The following is a 22015-nucleotide window of genomic DNA, read 5'->3' on the forward strand; positions in this document are numbered from 1 at the left end:
CAAGAAACGGTATACAATGAATGGATACAGAGAATAAACGTCGAGAAGCTGGAAACTCTCCACCCTCTTAATGTTGTAGATGTGATTGCAAACTTCAATAGTAATGCTAGCTTGTGACATAGGTGGGTTTAGCATAAATAACTACTTAGGTCATTCTTCCACCAATGTTTATAAGGTTAGTACTGTGCACGGCCACAACAGCGCTGCAAATAGCATTCTAGCTGTTATTCAGAGTGTGCCCTTTCTATCCCTCCCTCTCTTTTCTATGGAAGTTAGGGAGTACTACACGCCCAAGCCAACTGTGGTCCCGAGGAGGGGAGTGACGGGAGCGCTAATGTCGCAGTGAGAGAGGGGTGGGGAATGAGGAGGGGTTGGCAGTAGGGGAATACTGTTAGCTGGGGAAGCAAGGAGTATACACGTGTGTTCATAAGTGTACGCAACATGTAAGCATGATTACCTGGATGAAACGATGGCCATGAAGCGCAGTCGTGCAGTAAGAAATGTTGTGATAAGGAGAAGGTTGCCGTCACCCGACCTCTGTGAAAGGCCCGGGGGGTACCTGACGGGCGCTACGGGCGTCGCGATGCTCTTGTTGTCCGGAGGGGCGCCAGGCTAGCGGGCTGCTAGGCCGTTGGTGTGGGGTCGTGGGTACTCTGCCCCCGCGTGCCCCGCCAGGTACACGGCTTGACTGTAACCTGAATCGTTCTACGCTTGACTGTGAAGGCCGCTCGGCCGTGTGGAGGACGGGGAATTATGGAAAATGATATACGAGTTGGCGAGAATACATTTAATTTGTGAGTTTCACCGGGGGTCCATGTGGGTACACGGTACACTCTACAAGTCCGCTCCGCGGTTCAGTCCCGCTACAAAAATTCTCACCAACATTAAACACAACACAAACGTGACAATGGTTACCGCGGCAGTCTCGCAGGACGTGGGTCGATGCTCGCTGGAGACGGCCAGCGCCGAAAGTTAACGGGTGCAGGGGGGGCTCTATGAGCGGGCTCCTAAATTCGGCGAAACACTTACGTGTGTGCAGCCGGCAGGCATATGCACGGCGTCCTTAAGTATAAACACTTTCGCTGGAGTCGGCCAGTACCGTACGTTCTGTGATACGATACGTCGCGGTATCACGATGAAGACGGTCGGGATAGGCCCGGTTCCGTAAAATACGCGCCGAGTCGACGTGGGCAGCGATGAATTAATAAGAGGTTTTAAATTTAAAGATTTAGTATACAATAAAATAATCAAAGAAAGAAAACTTGGATGCTGCCCACGGACACACGTCTGTTCCCGGCGCGGAGTGGTTCGAGACTGCCGAACATGGCCGCCTCGCAAGGAAGAGAAACTTTCTCTTCTTTGTGAGTCGGCGTCAAAAAACTTATATTAATTGAATTTACTCTATTACCATGACGTCGTCTGGCCGACGACCACCCCAGAGCCCGACCTGCACCCGCCAGTATACGCTCCCGCTAACGGAACACACCCCTGGCCATGGCCCACCCGAGTCAGGCGACCCGAACAGCAATCAAAGACAAAGCCGCGGAAACCTGAGTAGACAAGAGAAGAACCGTACCCATTCCTCCTAAAACATTAAATTAGGATTTTAGCGACAATAAAATCTCTTCCAGACACACCCGTTTGGAGTCTAGCGTAATGAGGTCACGCCTGGCGCGAGAGAGGCCGAGCCTCCCTCGGACGCCATGCCAGTTCGGCAGTTCAGCGCAGCTCATGGACCGGGGCGGACCTACGTCCCACGGAGAGGCAACATCCTTTGTCTACATTGAAAGTAACGTCCGGTAAATATAGTCACTAATTAACAAAACCCCCTTTATTACTTAACCTCTCCGTGAGTACCCGGTCCCTTTTTTCGGTCCAGGACCTAATCCGGCCGCATCAACTTAAGGACACCCCGCACCACACTTGGTCAACGGGGCTGCTCTTCAGCATACGGCACGGGCCGTCTCCCGCAACGTACAGAACTTTATTTAAGGTCACGCGCACGGCGCTGACCACAAACCCGCAAGGGGAACTTGGACAAACTTAATTGCGGTGCGTGTTTCACCACAGTGGGCACAACACCCGCGCCGAGACATTTGCATACGGGATTGGCCGTCTCCAATCGCCCGCCCCCTTAATTCAGTGTATTTGTGTATCCCGTATTTTGTACTGCTAACTTACGTTACCCGAGTAACGAGTGCCACGTAACTTGTGCGCGCCCCCTTAATCCAGTGTATTTTTGTATCCCGTGTTTTGTATTGCTAACTTACGTTACCCGAGTAACGAGTGCCACGCAACTTGTGCGCACCCTCTTAATTCAGTGTATTTTTGTATCCCGTATTGTGTATTGCTAACTTACGTTACCCGAGTAACGAGTGCCACGTAACCTGCACGCACCCCTTAATTCAGTGTATTTTGTGACCCGCCTTTGTGTTACGAAATTACGTTACCTGCGTACCCAGTGAGACGTCTGAGACATAACAGCATCCGAGGCCACGTAACGCGGAACACAAACAATACGGCGCCACGGAATAACAAGTAAAACCCCCCCGGGGACCTCTGTAGAGTGTTGTATTGTGTACGACTCGCTCCTCTGAATAAAAGGTACGACACCGCCACCTCAACTCCACGTCTCTTATTTAAAATCATCTCACGCAACACCGCCGCCGGCCCTAGTGGGCCACGCAGGGGCACATACATCCACGACCCCAAATTCACGACTAGAAACGAGCTAGTCTGGCGCCCACCCAAACAACACAGATCAAGAACCGCCTTTTCCCACTAGGAGCCACACCGGGACTCGAGCCCGAGACCCCGGACGACGGCAACCAGTTAAAACATGTTCCAGGTGCCCAATTAAAATGTAGCACCTGGTAATTGTGTGCTTAAGGCTTAACAATGGTTTTAATGTATTTAATTATTTAAATTGTGACATCAAGTTGGCGACTGTAAATTTACGAACATGTTGTCCCACTGTGAATTGTTTTAGAGGGATTTCTCCTATTCTGACTTGATCATAGTCACGGGCATTTTAATTAAGGCCAGTGGCCGCGGTTACTGTTAATGAGGTTTGTTGTCTGCTCCGTGCGTGGTGTACTCACCCGGAGTGGCTACGATGCACTTATTACATGTCGGGTAATTAGTAATTTCGTACTAATGGCTTTTCCCTTAATTGAATTATGGTTTCGAGCCTCCGGGGTTCCGTACCTTTACATTTCATTATGTCTATTGGGGTCACGCCCGAGGCGCTCGCCTGACTCAATCCGGCTGGGCAAGGGGCGCGCTCCGAAAACGGGATACGGTACTGGCGGTGCGGAGCACGGGCTTAAAGGCCATGGTCGGTACGACGTTAAGGTACAGTCATATGAAACAGCGAAACACAGTGTCTACGAAGATGTCACAGTGTGTACCAAAGTGTGTCACAGCATCACATCGTACCGTTTGTGTTATAATAATTATTTTACTCAGCACCATATTTAACATACATGTCGGTATACATTTGCCTATAATCAAAGAAAATATTGTTTGTGTGATTAATTAATGAAAAAAATGCAAGAAACATTTCAACACAGTTTCGTGCATAGTGCACGTAACAAACGCCCACTCATCCATTTAGTTCTTCAATTCCTGATATGTTACCATTGAAATATGTGCTGCTGTTGTCCGAAAAGTCCCATTCACTGTCTGAGCTGGACTCGCCAAAGTTAACAACAATTTTTTCAATTTCGTGCTCCATTAGACAGTCACCTGTCCAGTACTCTGCTTCTGTTTGTTTTACATGTAAAATAGCATTTTGCCATTCTTCTTTAGTGATGATAATGTTTGATTCTGTTGTGATGTTTTCAATGGTACGTAATGATTGAGCTACATTTTTTTTCAGCAACATGTGATTTCACAATGTTCCATACATACTCAAAAGCATTAAGCTCACAGTGGTATGGTGGTAATCTTATTACTTCATGCCCATGTTCTTCTAACATCTCATCTATGCGAAACGTGGGAGGTGGACGTCAACCACGAACGAGCTGGAGGAGTTCACATTTTGTCATATCATTGTCATGCAGAATTTTGTTGTTCTGTAACCATTGGATGGTATCTTGTTTTCATGTACCGGCTGTTGGTGGCTTATTTAACTGAACGGAATGATAAGGGGCATTATCCATTACAACCAACGAATTAGCAGGCAGATTTGGAATAAGCTTGTCTTGTACCCATCTGGAAAAAATTGCTAAGTTCATCTCGTCCCCCACTGATAGCGGCTTCTTTACTTTCTTTTCTAAGTTTGCATATTGTTCCTTTCGATTTCCCTGTCGCTACGGCCGCACGCTTTGTTGCATTACATAATGGATGGGTAAGTTTGCCTGATGCCTTCTCCTGATCACAAAATGCAATCACATTGCTAATCACTTCCCTGCACTGGCTATGTATAGTTTTGTGTTTTGTTGTACTGCCCGATGCCATTTGTCAATACACGTTATATAACAGTCACGTACACTTCGAAACCTTGCTCCGCTTTCAAAGGATCCGTGAAATACTTGAACAGCGATACGCCCGTGTCCGCGCACTGTGTCGTGACTTATGGTAACAACTCTACTTGCCGTCCCACCCGCGACATGATTCGCTCCGAGCCTTGAGGCGGACTAGGGAAAGGGAGGGGAAAGTGTGGCGGAAGGGATGACGGCGGAGGGAGGGGTCCGTCTGACCTTGGGTAGTTCACATTTTTCCCGGGACCACAGTTGGCTTGGGCTTGTAGTAGTTGTTTGGCGTGGATTCTGAGTCATTTTGCTTTTTGGGACACGCCCACTAACGCGACCAAAATTAACGGCGAATACAAGTTTGAAATGGTGTTTTTTTGAAATAAAACAATGCCATGTTGTGCTTATGGTTGTACAAATAGGCTAGTAAAAAAGCAGACTGGAATTACATTTCACAAGTAAGTTTATTATTAGATTCAAGGCTGAAATTGTGGGATGACAAATAATTAAAACGAAGACAGTATAAATATATAATACTTGGAATCGCTATAGTAAAATAAAATTGGTTGGCTGTAACGTCGGTTTACGGACGATAGAACATGACAACATCATAACAAAACATTGATGAAATGATAACATACTTTTATGAATAAAATTTAATCATTTTTATTTTAATAATAAAAGAATAAATACTAGAAATTATACTCGTAATCAACTGCCATTTAACTATAAAATTTAAATATAATTATCAACAAGTTTTCATATATATTTACCAGAGAATAGATAAAGTTACAGATGGAGCATAAACACAGTTTGGTGGTATCACTGCTGAAGCCAGGGAAGTAAGGGGAAAACAGGTCGCCACCATATTGTTCTGTGAAAAAAATCGAATTTTCTCATAAGTGATGTATGTATGGTGGTGGAAAAGTGCACGAATACTAAACAAATAAAGACCGTTGACTCGAGAAAAATGATTGTGTACAAGAGTATGTAGTAAACTACATTTATATATACTAAGTGAAAACTTTTAGCACCAAATTGGAAGTGTTTTACTTAAATTAGGACAGTTGTGTTAACATTGGATCATGTTGGATGGGAATTCGAGCTCTTGGAGTGTGTATTTACGTGAAATGTCGTCTTTTTTAGCATATGGGTGCACGAACAGGAGTCTAAGGAAAGGGGCCGAACAGCTGGAAGAAAAACAGAAGAAAATAACTTTTCACAAGTAAGTTTAATCATTGTCGTCTAGTGTTCATGTAAGGTTAAAACATGCCTCTTGTTTGGGCCTAGTGGAGTATAAATATATTTTAATACTGGATACAGAATATATACATAACATTTTTGGCAAAATATAAGTAGGCCTACTTAAAAAATCATGGCCATGTAGTTTTGCATTTCTATATTTGTCATTTTGCAACACAATTTTGATAATAAACGAGATACAGAAGTATGCAGGCCTAGTTTATGTTTCATTAGAAGAGTACTATAGATAACAGTCTTATCGCCATTACATTTATATGAGCCAACCAAGTTAATTTAACATCTTTTACAGACCTAACCAGCAATTTTTTTTTAAATCTCTATTCAGTTGTAACATTTGTTAAAAAAAAGCTACAGTATGGGTTTTATTGATATCTAATATAAAACAATTTGCAACAAACTATTCTTGATCTTCATGCAAAGAAGTATTAACAATGTCATTTAACCTATCAAGATCGAGAAGTATGAACATTTATAATATCGGTGATAGAATAAATAATATGACTTGATGTTACATTCCTTGGAAGATCATTAATTGTGTTGTTTAACAGCAAGGGCGCTAAACATCCTTGTAGTTTACCATATGTTAAATGTTCTAACTCAGGTCTTTTATCATTGATAGTGCTTCTCCCGCAGAACATACCACTCCCTTAAAGTTCTCACAAGCATATTATATACAAGCATGTTATATTGAATACCATGTCATTTATCATTATGGTGACAACAAAGGTCCCAACACATTTCCCTGAGGTACTCTTGATGTAACCTCTACCTTCTCTGACATTGCCTTGCCCACTCTAACATTCTGAGACTTCGTCCCCTGAGAAAGTCCCCAATTCATCTCACCAACGACTTGTCCTCCTGCAGATCATCTACCTTCCTCATAAACATCGCATGAGACACCTTGTCAAACACTTTTTCAAAGTCTATGAAGCACGCATCTACCGGTACCTGTTTACCCTGCCGTCGTCCGGGGTCTCGGGCTCGAGTCCCGGTGTGGCTCCTAGTGGGAAAAGGCGGTTCTTGCTACGTATTGTCCGGGTGGGCGCCAGACTAGCTCGGTTCTAGTCGTGAGTTTGGGGGTCGTGGATGTATGTGCCCCTGCGTGGCCCACTAGGGCCGGCGGCGGTGTTGCGTGAGATGATTTTAAATAAGAGGCGTGGAGTTAAGGTGGTGGTGTCGTACCTTTTATTCATAGGAACGAGTCGTACACAATACAACACTCTACAGAGGTCCCCGGGGGGGGTTTACTCGTTATTCCGTGGCGCCGTATGGTTTGTGTTCCGCGTTACGTGGCCTCGGACGCTGCTACGTCTCATACGTCTCACTGGTTACACGGGTAACGTAATTTCGTAACACAAAGGCGGGACACAAAATACACTGAATTAAGGGGGTGCGCACAAGTTACGTGGCACTCGTTACTCGGGTAACGTAAGTTAGCAATACAAAGTACGGGACACAAAAATACACTGAATTAAGGGGGCGCGCACAAATTACGTGGCACTCGTTACTCGGGTAACGTAAGTTAGCAATACAAAGTACGAGACACAAAAATACACTGAATTAAGGGGGCGCGCACAAGTTACGTGGCACTCGTTACTCGGGTAACGTAAGTTAGCAATACAAAATACGGGATACAAAAATACACTGAATTAAGGGGGTGGACGATTGGAGACGGCCAATCCCGTATGCAAATGTCTCGGCGCGGGTGTTGTGCCCACTGTGGTGAAACACGCACCGCAATTAAGTTTGTCCAAGTTCCCTTGCGGGTTTGTGGTCAGCGCCGTGCGCGTGACCTTAAATAAAGTTCTGTAAGTTGCGGGAGGCGGCCCGTGCCGTATACTGAAGAGCAGCCCCGCTGACCAAGTGTGGTGCGGGGTGTCTTTAAATTGATGCGGCCGGATTAGGTCCTGGACCGAAAAAAGGGACCGGGTACTCACGGAGAGGTTAAGTAATAAAAGGGGTTCTGTTAATTAGTGACTATATTTACCGGACGTTACTTTCGATGTAGACAAAGGATGTTGCCTCTCCGTGGGACGTAGGTCCGCCCCGGTCCGTGAGCTGCGCTGAACTGCCGAACTGGCATGGCGTCCGAGGGAGGCTCGGCCTCTCTCGCGCCAGGCGTGACCTCATTACGCTAGACTCCAAACGGGTGTGTCTGGAAGAGATTTTATTGTCGCTAAAATCCTAATTTAATGTTTTAGGAGGAATGGGTACGGTTCTTCTCTTGTCTACTCAGGTTTCCGCGGCTTTGTCTTTGATTGCTGTTCGGGTCGCCTGACTCGGGTGGGCCATGGCCAGGGGTGTGTTCCGTTAGCGGGAGCGTATACTGGCGGGTGCAGGTCGGGCTCTGGGGTGGTCGTCGGCCAGACGACGTCAAACGCCCCCCCCCTGTGAAGCCCGACCTTGCGCCGCTTATGGTCCCGCTAACATGGGGCCACCCCTAGCTCCGGCCACTCCATCCCGGCGTGGTTCGCGGCTCAGCAGCTGGTTGGCTCCGCGTACTGGACCTGGTGATCAAGGCCGACTGGGCCAGCGTGCGCGCCGCCCCGGTTGCCGTCGTGGCAGGCGTGCCGGGGGCGGCGTCGTGGCGCCTGGGCGGGGTCAGCGGCTGATAGGGTCAGCGCACTGGACCTGGTGATTGTGGCCGACTGGGCCAACGTGCGCGCCGCCCCGGTTGCCGACGTGGCAGGCGTGCCGGGGGCGGCGTCGTGGCGCCTGGGTGGGGTCAGCGGCTGATAGGGTCAGCGCACTGGACCTGGTGAACGTGGCCGACTGGGCCAGCGTGCGCGCCGCCCCGGTTGCCGTCGTGGCAGGCGTGCCGGGGGCGGCGTCGTGGCGCCTGGGTGGGGTCAGCGGCTGATAGGGTCAGCGCACTGGACCTGGTGAACGTGGCCGACTGGGCCAGCGTGCGCGCCGCCCCGGTTGCCGTCGTGGCGGGCGTGCCGGGGGCGGCGTCGTGGCGCCTCCTAGCTCCGGCAACAGCTCCACCCGGGTGGCGCTCTCGGTGGCCGCAGTTGGTAGGGCCCGAGCACCTGTCCCGGGTCGTCCCACGCCGAACATCCGGGTGCTGGCCTGTTGACGTTGGCCCTCAGCGTCTGGTACGGCGTGGATGGGTACAGCCTCCTCTCCCGTTCCGGTGTACCGGGCGGGTTTGGAGTAGAGGCCTCCTCGTCCCCGTCGTCCAGTTCCATCATCATGAGGGTGGTGTCGGCGTGGTCGTTGTGCGGTTGTGCCCTAAGCACCTCCCCGGACTCGTTCTCGGGGGGTGACAGTGGTTCCGAGTGTGGCTGCGGTGTCTCGCAGCGTGCAGCGGTGCGGTGGTGGCCAGGGTGCCGGCCGGCAGGGGCGGCGGCGACCAAGGTCAGGTGGCTCTCGGTAGGCGGGCTGCAAGCGCGGGCGGCGCTCGGCACGGCCCGGCTCAGCCTTGCCGACATGCGGGCGTTTCGCGGCCCGTCGTGCCAGACGGATGACAGGTGTCATCGGCCGAGTGGCGGTCACGTGCGGTGGGGGGGCGGTCGGGCGTCCAGGTGCCGTGGCGTCGACCTGCATTGCGTCAGGCAGATGCAGGGAGCTCAGGCGACCCGGTAGCCGCGGTGACGTCACGGTGTGGCGTCGTGGCGCCTCTTGAGGGCGGAGCGCGCGTCGCCTCGGCAGCTGCTGTGGCAGGCCGGCCGAGGGGCGGCGTCGTGGCGCCTCTTGAGGGCAGAGTGCGCGTCGCCTCGGTGGCTGCTGTGGCAGACTGTCCGAGGGGCGGTGTCCTGGCGCCTCTTGAGGGCAGAGTGCGCGTCGCCTCGGTGGCTGCTGTGGCAGGCTGTCCGAGGGGCGGCGTCGTGGCGCCTCTTGAGGGCAGAGTGCGCGTCGCCTCGGTGGTTGCTGTGGCAGGCTGTCCGAGGGGCGGCGTCGTGGCGCCTCTTGAGGGCAGTGTGCGCGTCGCCTCGGCAGCTGCTGTGGCAGGCTGTCCGAGGGGCGGCGTCGTGGCGCCTCTTGAGGGCAGATTGCGCGTCGCCTCGGTGGCTGCTGTGGCAGGCTGTCCGAGGGGCGGCGTCGTGGCGCCTCTTGAGGGCAGTGTGCGCGTCGCCTCGGCAGCTGCTGTGGCAGGCGGTCCGAGGGGCGGCGTCGTGGCGCCTCTTGAGGGCAGTGTGCGCGTCGCCTCGGCAGCTGCTGTGGCAGGCTGTCCGAGGGGCGGCGTCGTGGCGCCTCTTGAGGGCAGATTGCGCGTCGCCTCGGTGGCTGCTGTGGCAGGCTGGCCGAGGGGCGGCGTCGTGGCGCCTTTTGAGGGCAGTGTGCGCGTCGCCTCGGCAGCTGCTGTGGCAGGCTGTCCGAGGGGCGGCGTCGTGGCGCCTCTTGAGGGCAGATTGCGCGTCGCCTCGGTGGCTGCTGTGGCAGGCCGGCCGAGGGGCGGCGTCGTGGCGCCTCTAGCATTTTTGATGTTTCAGGCGGTGCCGAAGACGGCGTCGACGTCGATGTCGTGCGCGTCTGTCTCGTTTTGGTGGGCTCCATCCCCTGTGCCTCGAAGCCAGGCGGGCACCGCGGGGCGAGTCCCGGTGGCGGGGCCTCGCACAGGCGTCTCGGCGTCGTGGCCCTGGGCATTCCGTTTTCCAGCGTCCCTTTTGAGACCGCGCGCTCATGTGGCAGTGACGACGGCTGCATGTAATTGAAGCTAGGCGGTGGCGACGGTGTGGCGCGACGTGTCGGTGCCGAGTCTGGTGGCGTCCCGGATGAGGCGTGTGTCGTAGACGACGCGGGTTGCGTCGGAACGGTCCTTCGCGGCACTGTGACAGTGGTCAGGTGCGGTGGCGAGGCCATCCCGGCGTCGTGAGGTGTCTCCGACACGCTGCGGATTCGGGTCGTCGTGGCAGACTGCGGTGGGACGGTCGGCGTCGTGCGTCGTTCGGTCGGCTTTGGCGGGTCAAGCGTCGTCGCAGTCATGTTGAGTGGCGTCAGGTCTGCGAGGGGTGTTGAGGCTGGTGGCGTTGGGCCCGGAGGCGGAGGGAGCAGGATTGGCGGCGAGAGGGTGACGAGCGTCGGCGTCGGGACGGAAGGCGTCCTTGGTGAGGCGTAGTGCGTCGGCGTGAGTGGCGTCAGGTTGATGTAGCGTGGTCTCGCTGGTGACGGTGTTTCCGGACTTGGGTCGGGAGGCGTCAGGTCTACGAGGGATGCCGAGGTTGGTGGCTCCGGGACAGGAGGCGACGGGAGCGGGATTGTTGGCGGCATGATGAAGGTCGTCGGCGTCGGGACGGTTGTACGTGACGGTGCGGATGTCGTCGGGGCGTGAGTTCGTGATACGTCTTGCGTCTGCGTGAGTGGCGTCTCGATGTCGTGAATTGTCGCGGCGTATCGTAGGGGAGGAATTAGTAGCGCTGCTCCCGAATACTGCACTTGGGTGGCTCGTCCTGCGGTACATCGCGCGCACGTGAACGTGAAGGACTCGCGCCTCAAAGTACCTTCACGCTCGTTGGTGCAGTCACGATGCCATAGGTCGGTACACTCGTCGCAGTGGTAGCCCATGCTACTTCCTCCAGGACACGACCGGCTTCCACACATCGTCATCCCGTATGTGCGATACTCTTGACAATAGCCACACTCGTACCCCGCGGCGATCCTGCCGTTTAAGTACCATCTCGGGTAGAGGTGGTAACACCCACTGCATTCGTCTGCATCCATCTCTTGTTATCGTGCGTGTTCAGCTGTGTCGAGTCGTGTTTTTCACTCGTGGCTCTGTGCGCGCTGTGCAAGTCTGCGCGCGGGGTCGCGCTCGCCGGCTAGGCAGGTGCCCGGACAGCCGCACAAAACAGAGGCCGAGAATGGCCGCGGCATGGGCGGGGGTGCGGATGGGCGTGTGAGGCGATGGCCGAGAGCGCCCGGACAGCCGCACAAAGAGGAGGCGAAAACGGTCCGCGCGGGGTGGGGGTGGTGACGTCGCTCCGTTGCTCGCCTCGCCGTGATGACGTGTGGAGGTGGGGGTGGTTGGAGTGTCCTTTGTCCGCTCGCCTCGTCGCGCCGGTCTGTCTGGCCTTCGACCCTTCCTGCGTCCAAAATGGCCGTTTCGTGTCTCCGCTGTCGCCTGTTGGTGAATTTATCTCGAAAATGTCCAGGAGGTGGAGAAAAAAAAATTTTCACGTTATTTTCTGCCCCACGCAGCGGGCGCCAAATGCCGTCGTCCGGGGTCTCGGGCTCGAGTCCCGGTGTGGCTCCTAGTGGGAAAAGGCGGTTCTTGCTACGTATTGTCCGGGTGGGCGCCAGACTAGCTCGGTTCTAGTCGTGAGTTTGGGGGTCGTGGATGTATGTGCCCCTGCGTGGCCCACTAGGGCCGGCGGCGGTGTTGCGTGAGATGATTTTAAATAAGAGGCGTGGAGTTAAGGTGGTGGTGTCGTACCTTTTATTCATAGGAACGAGTCGTACACAATACAACACTCTACAGAGGTCCCCGGGGGGGGTTTACTCGTTATTCCGTGGCGCCGTATGGTTTGTGTTCCGCGTTACGTGGCCTCGGACGCTGCTACGTCTCATACGTCTCACTGGTTACACGGGTAACGTAATTTCGTAACACAAAGGCGGGACACAAAATACACTGAATTAAGGGGGTGCGCACAAGTTACGTGGCACTCGTTACTCGGGTAACGTAAGTTAGCAATACAAAGTACGGGACACAAAAATACACTGAATTAAGGGGGCGCGCACAAATTACGTGGCACTCGTTACTCGGGTAACGTAAGTTAGCAATACAAAGTACGAGACACAAAAATACACTGAATTAAGGGGGCGCGCACAAGTTACGTGGCACTCGTTACTCGGGTAACGTAAGTTAGCAATACAAAATACGGGATACAAAAATACACTGAATTAAGGGGGTGGACGATTGGAGACGGCCAATCCCGTATGCAAATGTCTCGGCGCGGGTGTTGTGCCCACTGTGGTGAAACACGCACCGCAATTAAGTTTGTCCAAGTTCCCTTGCGGGTTTGTGGTCAGCGCCGTGCGCGTGACCTTAAATAAAGTTCTGTAAGTTGCGGGAGGCGGCCCGTGCCGTATACTGAAGAGCAGCCCCGCTGACCAAGTGTGGTGCGGGGTGTCTTTAAATTGATGCGGCCGGATTAGGTCCTGGACCGAAAAAAGGGACCGGGTACTCACGGAGAGGTTAAGTAATAAAAGGGGTTCTGTTAATTAGTGACTATATTTACCGGACGTTACTTTCGATGTAGACAAAGGATGTTGCCTCTCCGTGGGACGTAGGTCCGCCCCGGTCCGTGAGCTGCGCTGAACTGCCGAACTGGCATGGCGTCCGAGGGAGGCTCGGCCTCTCTCGCGCCAGGCGTGACCTCATTACGCTAGACTCCAAACGGGTGTGTCTGGAAGAGATTTTATTGTCGCTAAAATCCTAATTTAATGTTTTAGGAGGAATGGGTACGGTTCTTCTCTTGTCTACTCAGGTTTCCGCGGCTTTGTCTTTGATTGCTGTTCGGGTCGCCTGACTCGGGTGGGCCATGGCCAGGGGTGTGTTCCGTTAGCGGGAGCGTATACTGGCGGGTGCAGGTCGGGCTCTGGGGTGGTCGTCGGCCAGACGACGTCAACCCTCATCAACTTCCTGCACAATATCCTTTAAAAAACCTGCCAACTGAGTCACACATGAATAACCCTTTCTGAAACTATGTTGGTACTCCTGAAGCCAATTACTATCATTCATAATGTTAACCACATACTGCACCACTAATCTCTTCGTTACCTTGACGTCGTCCGTCCGAAGGCCACCCTAAAGCACGACATGCAACCGCCAGTATCCGACCCCACTAACGGAACGCACGCCTAGCCATGGCACACCCGAGTCAGGCGAGCACCGGAACAAAAAAAAGAATTAAAGACCATACCCTAATGAACCAGCCACCGCGATCCCTGTGCATTATATATTAAACATAATTTAATGATAACATCACTTTTAATTAAAAACCCCGTGCAAGGGAAGTGCGACGTAGGAGTGCCCGGGTCACTCACGTGTGGATTTTTATTAACACATTTGTGAGTGCTCCCCTTGCGGCCTTCAACCTAAATTAAATAAAGTAGTGTGTGACGTAATTATAACCTCCCCAATTTTTGTGTATCATTCGCCGCTGGAACGGTCAACAAGTGACGAACAGTCTCCAGTGTGACTCACATTATTCAAACTTAATTAATGTAAACTTGTTGAATCCAATTCCTAAAATGTATCTGTGTATTAGGTTAATGTTTATTATTTAATGTGTGAATTTAGAGCCACTTTCAATCTCTTATTAATTTAATAATTTCCGAATAACGGAACTTTAGAAACTTTGGCGCGAGAGGATGCTGAGCCCTCCCCACGCGCCAGGGCCAGACGCCAGTACCGAGCGACTCGCGGACCGGGACAGACGTGCATCCCACGGGGAACCTTCAACATTTGTCTTCACCGATTGCACTCCTGGTAATTATAGTCACTCTACAAAACCTTTTCATATTTAACTCCCTGTGTGTGCCCAGTCCTTTTACGGTGTAGGGCCTATCCTAGCTGCTTAAATGTATACTCCCCGCACAAAGCATTACGCAGGGCAGTGCAGCATACACCCATACAGCACACAATGTTTCAGTAACATGTCTGTGATATTGCAGTAACATTACTATGTTTCGAATAGATTACATTTCATCTGTCATGTTTCTGGAATATTTCATAAACATTTCATTGGACACATAGTACTCATGTCTATAAATGAAGTTTCAGATACATTTCAGCAAGATTCGTTTGGCAATACTACATTGTGGTTGATTCTGAAATGTATCTGAGACATTATATTGAAACTTCCCATCATGCTTGTTGGCACTGAAGTTTAGAAATCTTTGTCTTTGTGTATTATTTCTTGTTTTGGCGCAGTATTTTGGTACTTGGATTTTTATATGTGGTGAATAAATTGTAAGTTTTAACATTATTTATTTCATGTTAGTTTACTTTTTTTTTGTTTTTACTTTCGCACTTAAGCAAGTACCGGTATAGAAACATTCTTTTATGCGTCTTCGAAATGTGTAAAGCTGTAGGTTAAGGAATGTCTTTTTTTGTCGGTATGCTTAACATTCCCGTGCCATATTTATATGTGCGCTGTTTTCAGTCTGATTTTTTAATTTATGTGATGCATTAACAGGATATTCGCGATTTAATAAAATTGCGAAAGCATCTAATGAGTTTTCTACTTACTGTAGCTATATATGGTCGTTGACTGTAGAACACGAATGCTAATTTTTGGGTTATTTATTATCTTTAGTTAAAAATCACACAAATATAGGCTTATAGGTTCCTAAATATTTTGGTTTTAATAGCATTTGATTAAACCAATTTATTTTATTCAGTTATCACCTTCGGGCTTTTATAATATACTTAAGTAAATATATTTCATAACCTATAATATGTAGTTAAGGGTAATTAATGTTTATTTACTGTGCACAACACATGAATTAATTATTTTGTGTTTATTTTAATATAAATATTGAAGTGTTTTATTTGAAATAATTTACAATTCTACTGGTTAAGTAATTATTTTTATTATGTTATGTTCTGCACCATGTAGTACTTACATCGTATGTTGTAGGCCTACGTATTACTATTAACAGAAATTTAATAAAGCCTGCTATTATATCTGGCTTGTCATAAATGTAATTTATTGTAAGTGAATGCACTAGGCCTACACATATAATTAGACAGCGGTTTCATTAATTGCCATTTCGCTTAACAAAGTTATTTCTGCAATCTGGCCTTCATTTTATTGGTGGGCTGGAATTGCAGCGCAAAATAATTGAAATAAATCTTGTCCTTTACCGCAGAGAAGGTACAAGTCTTCGAGTTGTGTTGTACTAAGCATAAGCATCATTGGTTTTTCTATTTAAATTAGTTTTTCTTATGCTAAATTATGGTAGTAACCAAGTATGTTTGATTTGGGGAGTTTGACAAAACCTAATTCCATCCATTATATGACAATAAAGGAAACACATTAAGTAAATGATGATTTATTAGATTACATGTGTATAGTTATGTAGTGGTAGCAATTTAAATAATGAAAATAAACATTAAATGTGCACTACAAAGGATAATATTGAGAATCTGCTCAAAAAATTACTAGAAATTTTGGAGTATTATTGCACAAAAACATGGGCTGAATTGTAATGATGTAACATCACAGGCACTGTTCACACAGACACTTATTAGGAAATCATTAGGATTTAAATTTAAGTTTTCTTTTAAAACTTTGCTTAAAATGTGTTATTATACAATGTCATGGGCCTCTTTGCATTAACCAGACACCATTAAATTGATTATTAGGAATGTAAATAGCATGTTAAGAAATTCCCAGTGAAGAAGTATTCCTGCTTAATAAGTTTGAAAAAAAAAATGCATAGGTTGCAATACCAATTTGTCCATTTTAAGATGCTTTTAGTTTTGAAATTTATCATTGGCATCAGAAACTTTTTTTTTCTGTTTGCATGGTAATTTAAAAATAAATAATGTAACAACTTAGTGTCTACATGTTTAAAAATCTCACATACATGTCATAATTGACCTGAAACAAGTTAAAAATAATTGTTTTTTCTTCTTTTTTTTTCAGCAAAAATCTCCAAAAACATCTGCATAGAGAGTCCGTTAAAAGTTTAATGTATTGTATATATTATTTATATATATATAGTTTTTTTTTATTAAAGTCTACTTCTCAGACTATGTTGTTATTTGTTATTGAAAATACCCCTTTGCATCTTTGCCTCTATTGTTAAGTATTCAAATGGAAAGAACCTGGTTTGACCTGGTGTGGCTTTCTGATTATGGTTATACATGGTTCTTAACTTACTTCAGGTGCATTCTTGGCTGGTTTCATAACATAGATCATAGAAGTTACAATCCAAAACCCTATTGTCTGTTTGAATAAGTTTCTCTATCTCTAATGACTTCATTGTTGACGAGTTAGGCCAAACTAGCTACCTTCTATTTTGTACAAAGTATAACTCGCCATTCATATTATTTTAAAATTTTGTACTGCATATTACAAAATTATTTATATTATTTGTTTACAATAAATTTGTGATCTCATTTGAATATAGTTTGTGTGGAAGTACTGTTGTGTTAATATTATTTTGTGTATTTACTTTGAAAATTTGGATTTTAGAGACCCTATATACTATTGCCATATTGTATTTGTTGTTTTATCCTTAGGCTATTTAGTCAATTTGGTAGTATTAAAATACAAATATAAAACCTAGCTTAATCCACGAACTTTAGGTAGATTAACATGCTATCTATAGAAAAAATTAAGGAAACCAGATTTTTTATGGACTGCCACTATTGTATCTTCAGCAAGTCACTGGCCACTCAATGTTAGGGAAGCTGGATCAATTTGAGCTCTTGTCTGATACAATAAGTCTTTCAATTAGGGAAAGTGACATTGCAATGTTAAAGAGTATTTCTCATTGCACATTTGTTTCATTCCCATTTATATTCCACTACTACACCACCATCTCACTTCATTTAGGCTGGTCAGACAAGTTTTTTGTTTAGTGAGGACAGCCAATTCTAGTCCAGTCTCATTTATGTTGAGCTTGTGTGAAATGGAAAACAATATGTCGATTATAAAGCTATATGATGAAATTGTATTAAGACTGCATTGTTTCATATTTAGACCCTCTGTAAATTAGTATATGTGTGTTTAAGAAGAAAAAGACATTAATTATAACATAAAATTGTTACATGTCTTTTGAGGGTTTTCAAGCGCACATTTTTTTCTTGCAAATGTCCAAAAAACAAGCACCAGCCATATATACTTACTATAGCATTAAATAAGGAGAAAAGTACATCACAATACGAGCACAGGTCAAGTCTCATGGCTGTTCATTATGTTAATACCGGTTTCCTGTGCAACATACAAGTAGGAATTTTATATTATAATATGTTAGTGTATTGTATATAGGTATATTATTTTTTTATTTCTATAACATTTGTTTGAGGTTGAATGCGATTTTTTTTTCTTGTGTGTATCAAGTATTTTAAGTTAATGTAATACCACATGATTATCTAGACCACTGATACCGTACACAATAACAGTGTCGTGATTTTTGAGAATGTCAACATCTGGAATGCAATAGAAAACCATACCCAAATTCTCAAGACATTGTTCAAATACAGATAAAGACATCGATGGACAAGTGCTCATTTATGATACTCAAAAACAAACTTGAAGTGGCCATAACACATTGGGTTGTGAAAATTATATTTTAAAATGCTCAGTAATCATGTCTCCTATGCAAGTGGGGTTTGGTTGTTATGGATTAAGTAAATATTAGCATACTTTCTGTGCTGAGCATAAGGAGATCACATCCAGATAGTTGGGGAGCCTCAATTTAATTTATTCATTACAAGATGACATTGTCATTGTATTTAATAATGGAACCTTTGTGCATTAGCTTGTCCCTTTTTCCCCATGTACTGATGTAGATGCATGCCTGCCTGCCACTATATCACATTCAAATTCCCCATTAAAATAAAATGCAATGGACAGGAACCATGGACACCAATGCTGGGCTACCTATTACATTCATGTAAGTTTCATTCACTTTGCAAGCATACTGAAAAGACTTATTTAAATTTTACTTTTATAACCATAATTTGTTTTTAGAATAATAAAATAGTTTGTAAAATTAATGTTAGGCAAGTCTGGTACGCTGACCTTGGAAAACATCTGATGTCTTTATTAATTAAATTATTTCTTTAACTTGGTTCATATATATATATATATATATAATAAATTAAGCTCAGTAGGGTGGAGAATATGGTTTCATTAATTTACCTGAATTGTTGGATTTTGTCGGCAGGCCTTTTTAATCTTACATTAGAAATTATAAGTAAATTTTTAATTATTGTACAAGCCAAATTATTAAGTAAAATATAATCAATTATCATTACATTAAAAACGACAAAAATTTACATTCTATGCCCTACCAGAGCACGTCTTTAAAATAATTTCAAACAAAATAATATTACAATATCTATTTTTTTATATAATCAAAAAATGACACATTACTATGGACAAGCAAAACTTGACGAAAACAAGAAGATACGAACAAGATCATATCAATCCACCGATTAACACTTTCTAAGGGTGTGGTCAAGGGGCATTATGCAAAAAGTGATCAAGAGGAAGTGTACGAGGGAATGCTGTGATGAATTGGAACACAGTCACTGCACTTCACTACAACTAGCTGACCAATGCAGCTGTAACATTATGGTATCTGTTAAAGTGCAATACTCTTTTAAATTATAAATATACCCTCAGTCATCCTAATTTCCAGAGGTATTTTGGGTCACATGATACATTTTATATGTATTTCAGAACATTTATGGAAATATTTCGGTTAAATGTTTCAGAAATATTGATGGGACATTAGTGGAAACATTTCAGAAACATTACCATTTGAAGTTGCAGGGAGGTTTCATTGAAACATTTCAGAAACATTACCATTTGATGTTGCAGGGGGTTTCATTGAAATATTTCACAGGGCGGACATTTAGACGTTTCTGAAATATATCCGAGATGTTTCAGGTAGGTTGCGAAATGTTTCAAACATGTTACAATGTTTCAAAAGTTATATTTCTGAAACATATCTGTAACATTTTGTGCTGTATGGGCAGCGCGGGCCGACTCCCGCAAACACAGACTTTTGGGTTATCGCCGAGTGCACAGGCACCGGTCACAGCGACTTAAAGACTTTTAACGAATTTCATAGCGAGTTGCAGTCAAAACAGGTGTACCCGGGCGTCGTCGTTTACAATTTTCGGGATTGGCCGACTCCAATCGAACTCCCCCCTCTCAACCTCGACTGGCGTGAGAACTTACTATTAGTGACGGCGTGTCAGAGCGCCCAGTGTCAACCTAGTGTAATTTTTGTAGGGAAAATTAGTGTGCATAGTGTAACTGTAACTGCAAGTATAACAGCTGATTTCAATTAAACGTCCACTCCGCACACTCTGTGCGCGACATGTATACGACAGTGCAAAACCAGACTCGTGTATGTTATTTTGTGAACTTCCCCAATCCAGTTAGAGATCAGCATATATACTGTGTAGGGCCAGTAGCGTATCAATAACCAGGGATCTCTCCCACCATGACCACCGCCGCCATTCCTAGCAGGCCACGCAGAGGCATTCGCACCCAACGACCCACCTCGTGGTTAGCCACAGAGCTAGCCTGGTGCCCTCCTGGACACATTTTCAGTAAAAAAACCAGCCTTCCCGCTAGGAACCACGCCGGATCTAGAACACGAGAACCCGGACGACGGCATTTGGCGCCCGCTGCGTGGGGCGAAGACAGAAAACTCAAGGTTTTTTTCACGTTCATTTTACAAAAACTTTCACGAAAAACATTTTTTTGCCATCTATCTGTCCATTATTTTTCCGGACACAGCGCGGACACGCCACGGCCATCATGTGCAGGAAAAGGGAATTAGAGTCAGTCAAGCTGGCGCAACGAGGCGAGGAAACAAAGGGGCTCCAACAACCCCCCTACCACGGAACATTCGGAGCAGCGCATGACGCACCACCGATGTCACCACCCGCACCCTTCTTCCTCCACCGCGCCAGTTTCCGTCCTCTGCTTTGTGCGGCTGTCCGGGCGCTCTCGCCCGCCGCTTCGCACGCCTGTCTGCACCCCCGCCTGAGATGCGGCCATTTTCGGCTTCCGCTTTGTGCGGCTGTCCGGGCACCTGTCCAGCCACTGACCGCAACGCCGCGCACACAACACGCACGCGTGAACTAGCCGGCCTAATAAACAGTGAACATTAAACCATAACCAACTTAACAACATGCAGGCACCACCTAGGGGCATCGTGTGCGCACACTGCCTACTACCCAAAAATATGGACCTGCTGACAGGATCACTGCCATGGTACAGGACATGTCAGTGCACATCCCACCTGAACAAGGCTACCGATCACACCTGGGTCAGACCATGAGACGAAATGACACCGAAAAAATCTCAGGTACCATTACCGTGGCAATGGGTACCACTCAAAACTGAAGCAACGACCAGCGACATATTAATAGACACGCTACCAATTACGTGCCAGACGGGTACACACACCCACCCGGCCGCTATTTACGCCCGAAAACCAACATCACTCACCGTGCCAAACACCGGTGCGTACAGCCACAGTCCCTGCTACTCAGGGAAACTAGTGCTACCAGAATTCAGCGAAGTAGAGCACGAGGACCTGTAGGAGTTCCTAGCACATTGTGATGCGAGACTGGCGAGGTCTGAGATACTGGCAGACGAGTGGTTGGGACGCGTCAGTGAGCAACTGAAGGGAACTGCCCGCCAGTGGTGGAGCCTCTGGGGACGGTTCGGCATGTGCTGGGAGGAATTCACGACATCACTCAGCAACCGGTTCGACACTGACCAGGCGCTAGTCCAGTGCACCTCCCGATTTTACGGTGAACAGCAACGCGACGGCGAATCCGCCGAACATTTCGTAGGTCAGAAGATACAGTTGTTCAAACGAGTGGTGCCCACCGCCGAACCGATCGCTGCCCTCACCACAGTGACGGCCCTGATGGGAAACGAACTGCAACCCTTCATGCGGTGTTGTCGACCCGAGTCCATAGAGGACTACGTACAACAGGCCACAGAAACTGAGCATAACCTCCAAGGACGATGGCGCCGCAATACACCAAACATGGGACGGGGGCACACCAGCTTCGTACTGGGACCAAGGTTGCCTGTCTGGCATAACCTCGATACAGGTGAATACCCGCCACCCACGCGGTGCCGCACCATCGAAGGCGCACCACCGCACCGTGAAGCAGCGACGCCAGGATGGCATGACGGGACACCACAGCGAGGTGACCCTCAACTACCCCAGTGTCAACTGGGCTGCCCCACCGGCACACATCATTGGCACAACGACTGCCCCTCTCGCCAGCAAAACCCCCGCCCACCACCACGACAGGAAATGCAACCCCGGGGGCGTGGCGCTAAACACCATGCCTCTGAACACCACGACCTAGACCATGCAAGACGTGGAAGAGACGCCGCCCCAGTTGAACCAGCTGACCCGAAGTCGAGATGGCCTACTTCGCCTCCCGGTGGAGGTCAAAGGACGCCCCGAGGCGGCCCTGGTGGACACAGTCGCGTGCCACATCTTCGTGGCCCCCCACCTGGAGCCGCCCGGCATGCTGCATCCACGCTAGGCCTAGCTGAGACTAGCAACCAGCACCCAACCAGGAGTGACAGTGGGACAAGTAGAAC

This window comes from Bacillus rossius, chromosome 1, assembly GCF_032445375.1.
Source record: "Bacillus rossius redtenbacheri isolate Brsri chromosome 1, Brsri_v3, whole genome shotgun sequence".
Classification (NCBI taxonomy): domain Eukaryota; kingdom Metazoa; phylum Arthropoda; class Insecta; order Phasmatodea; family Bacillidae; genus Bacillus; species Bacillus rossius.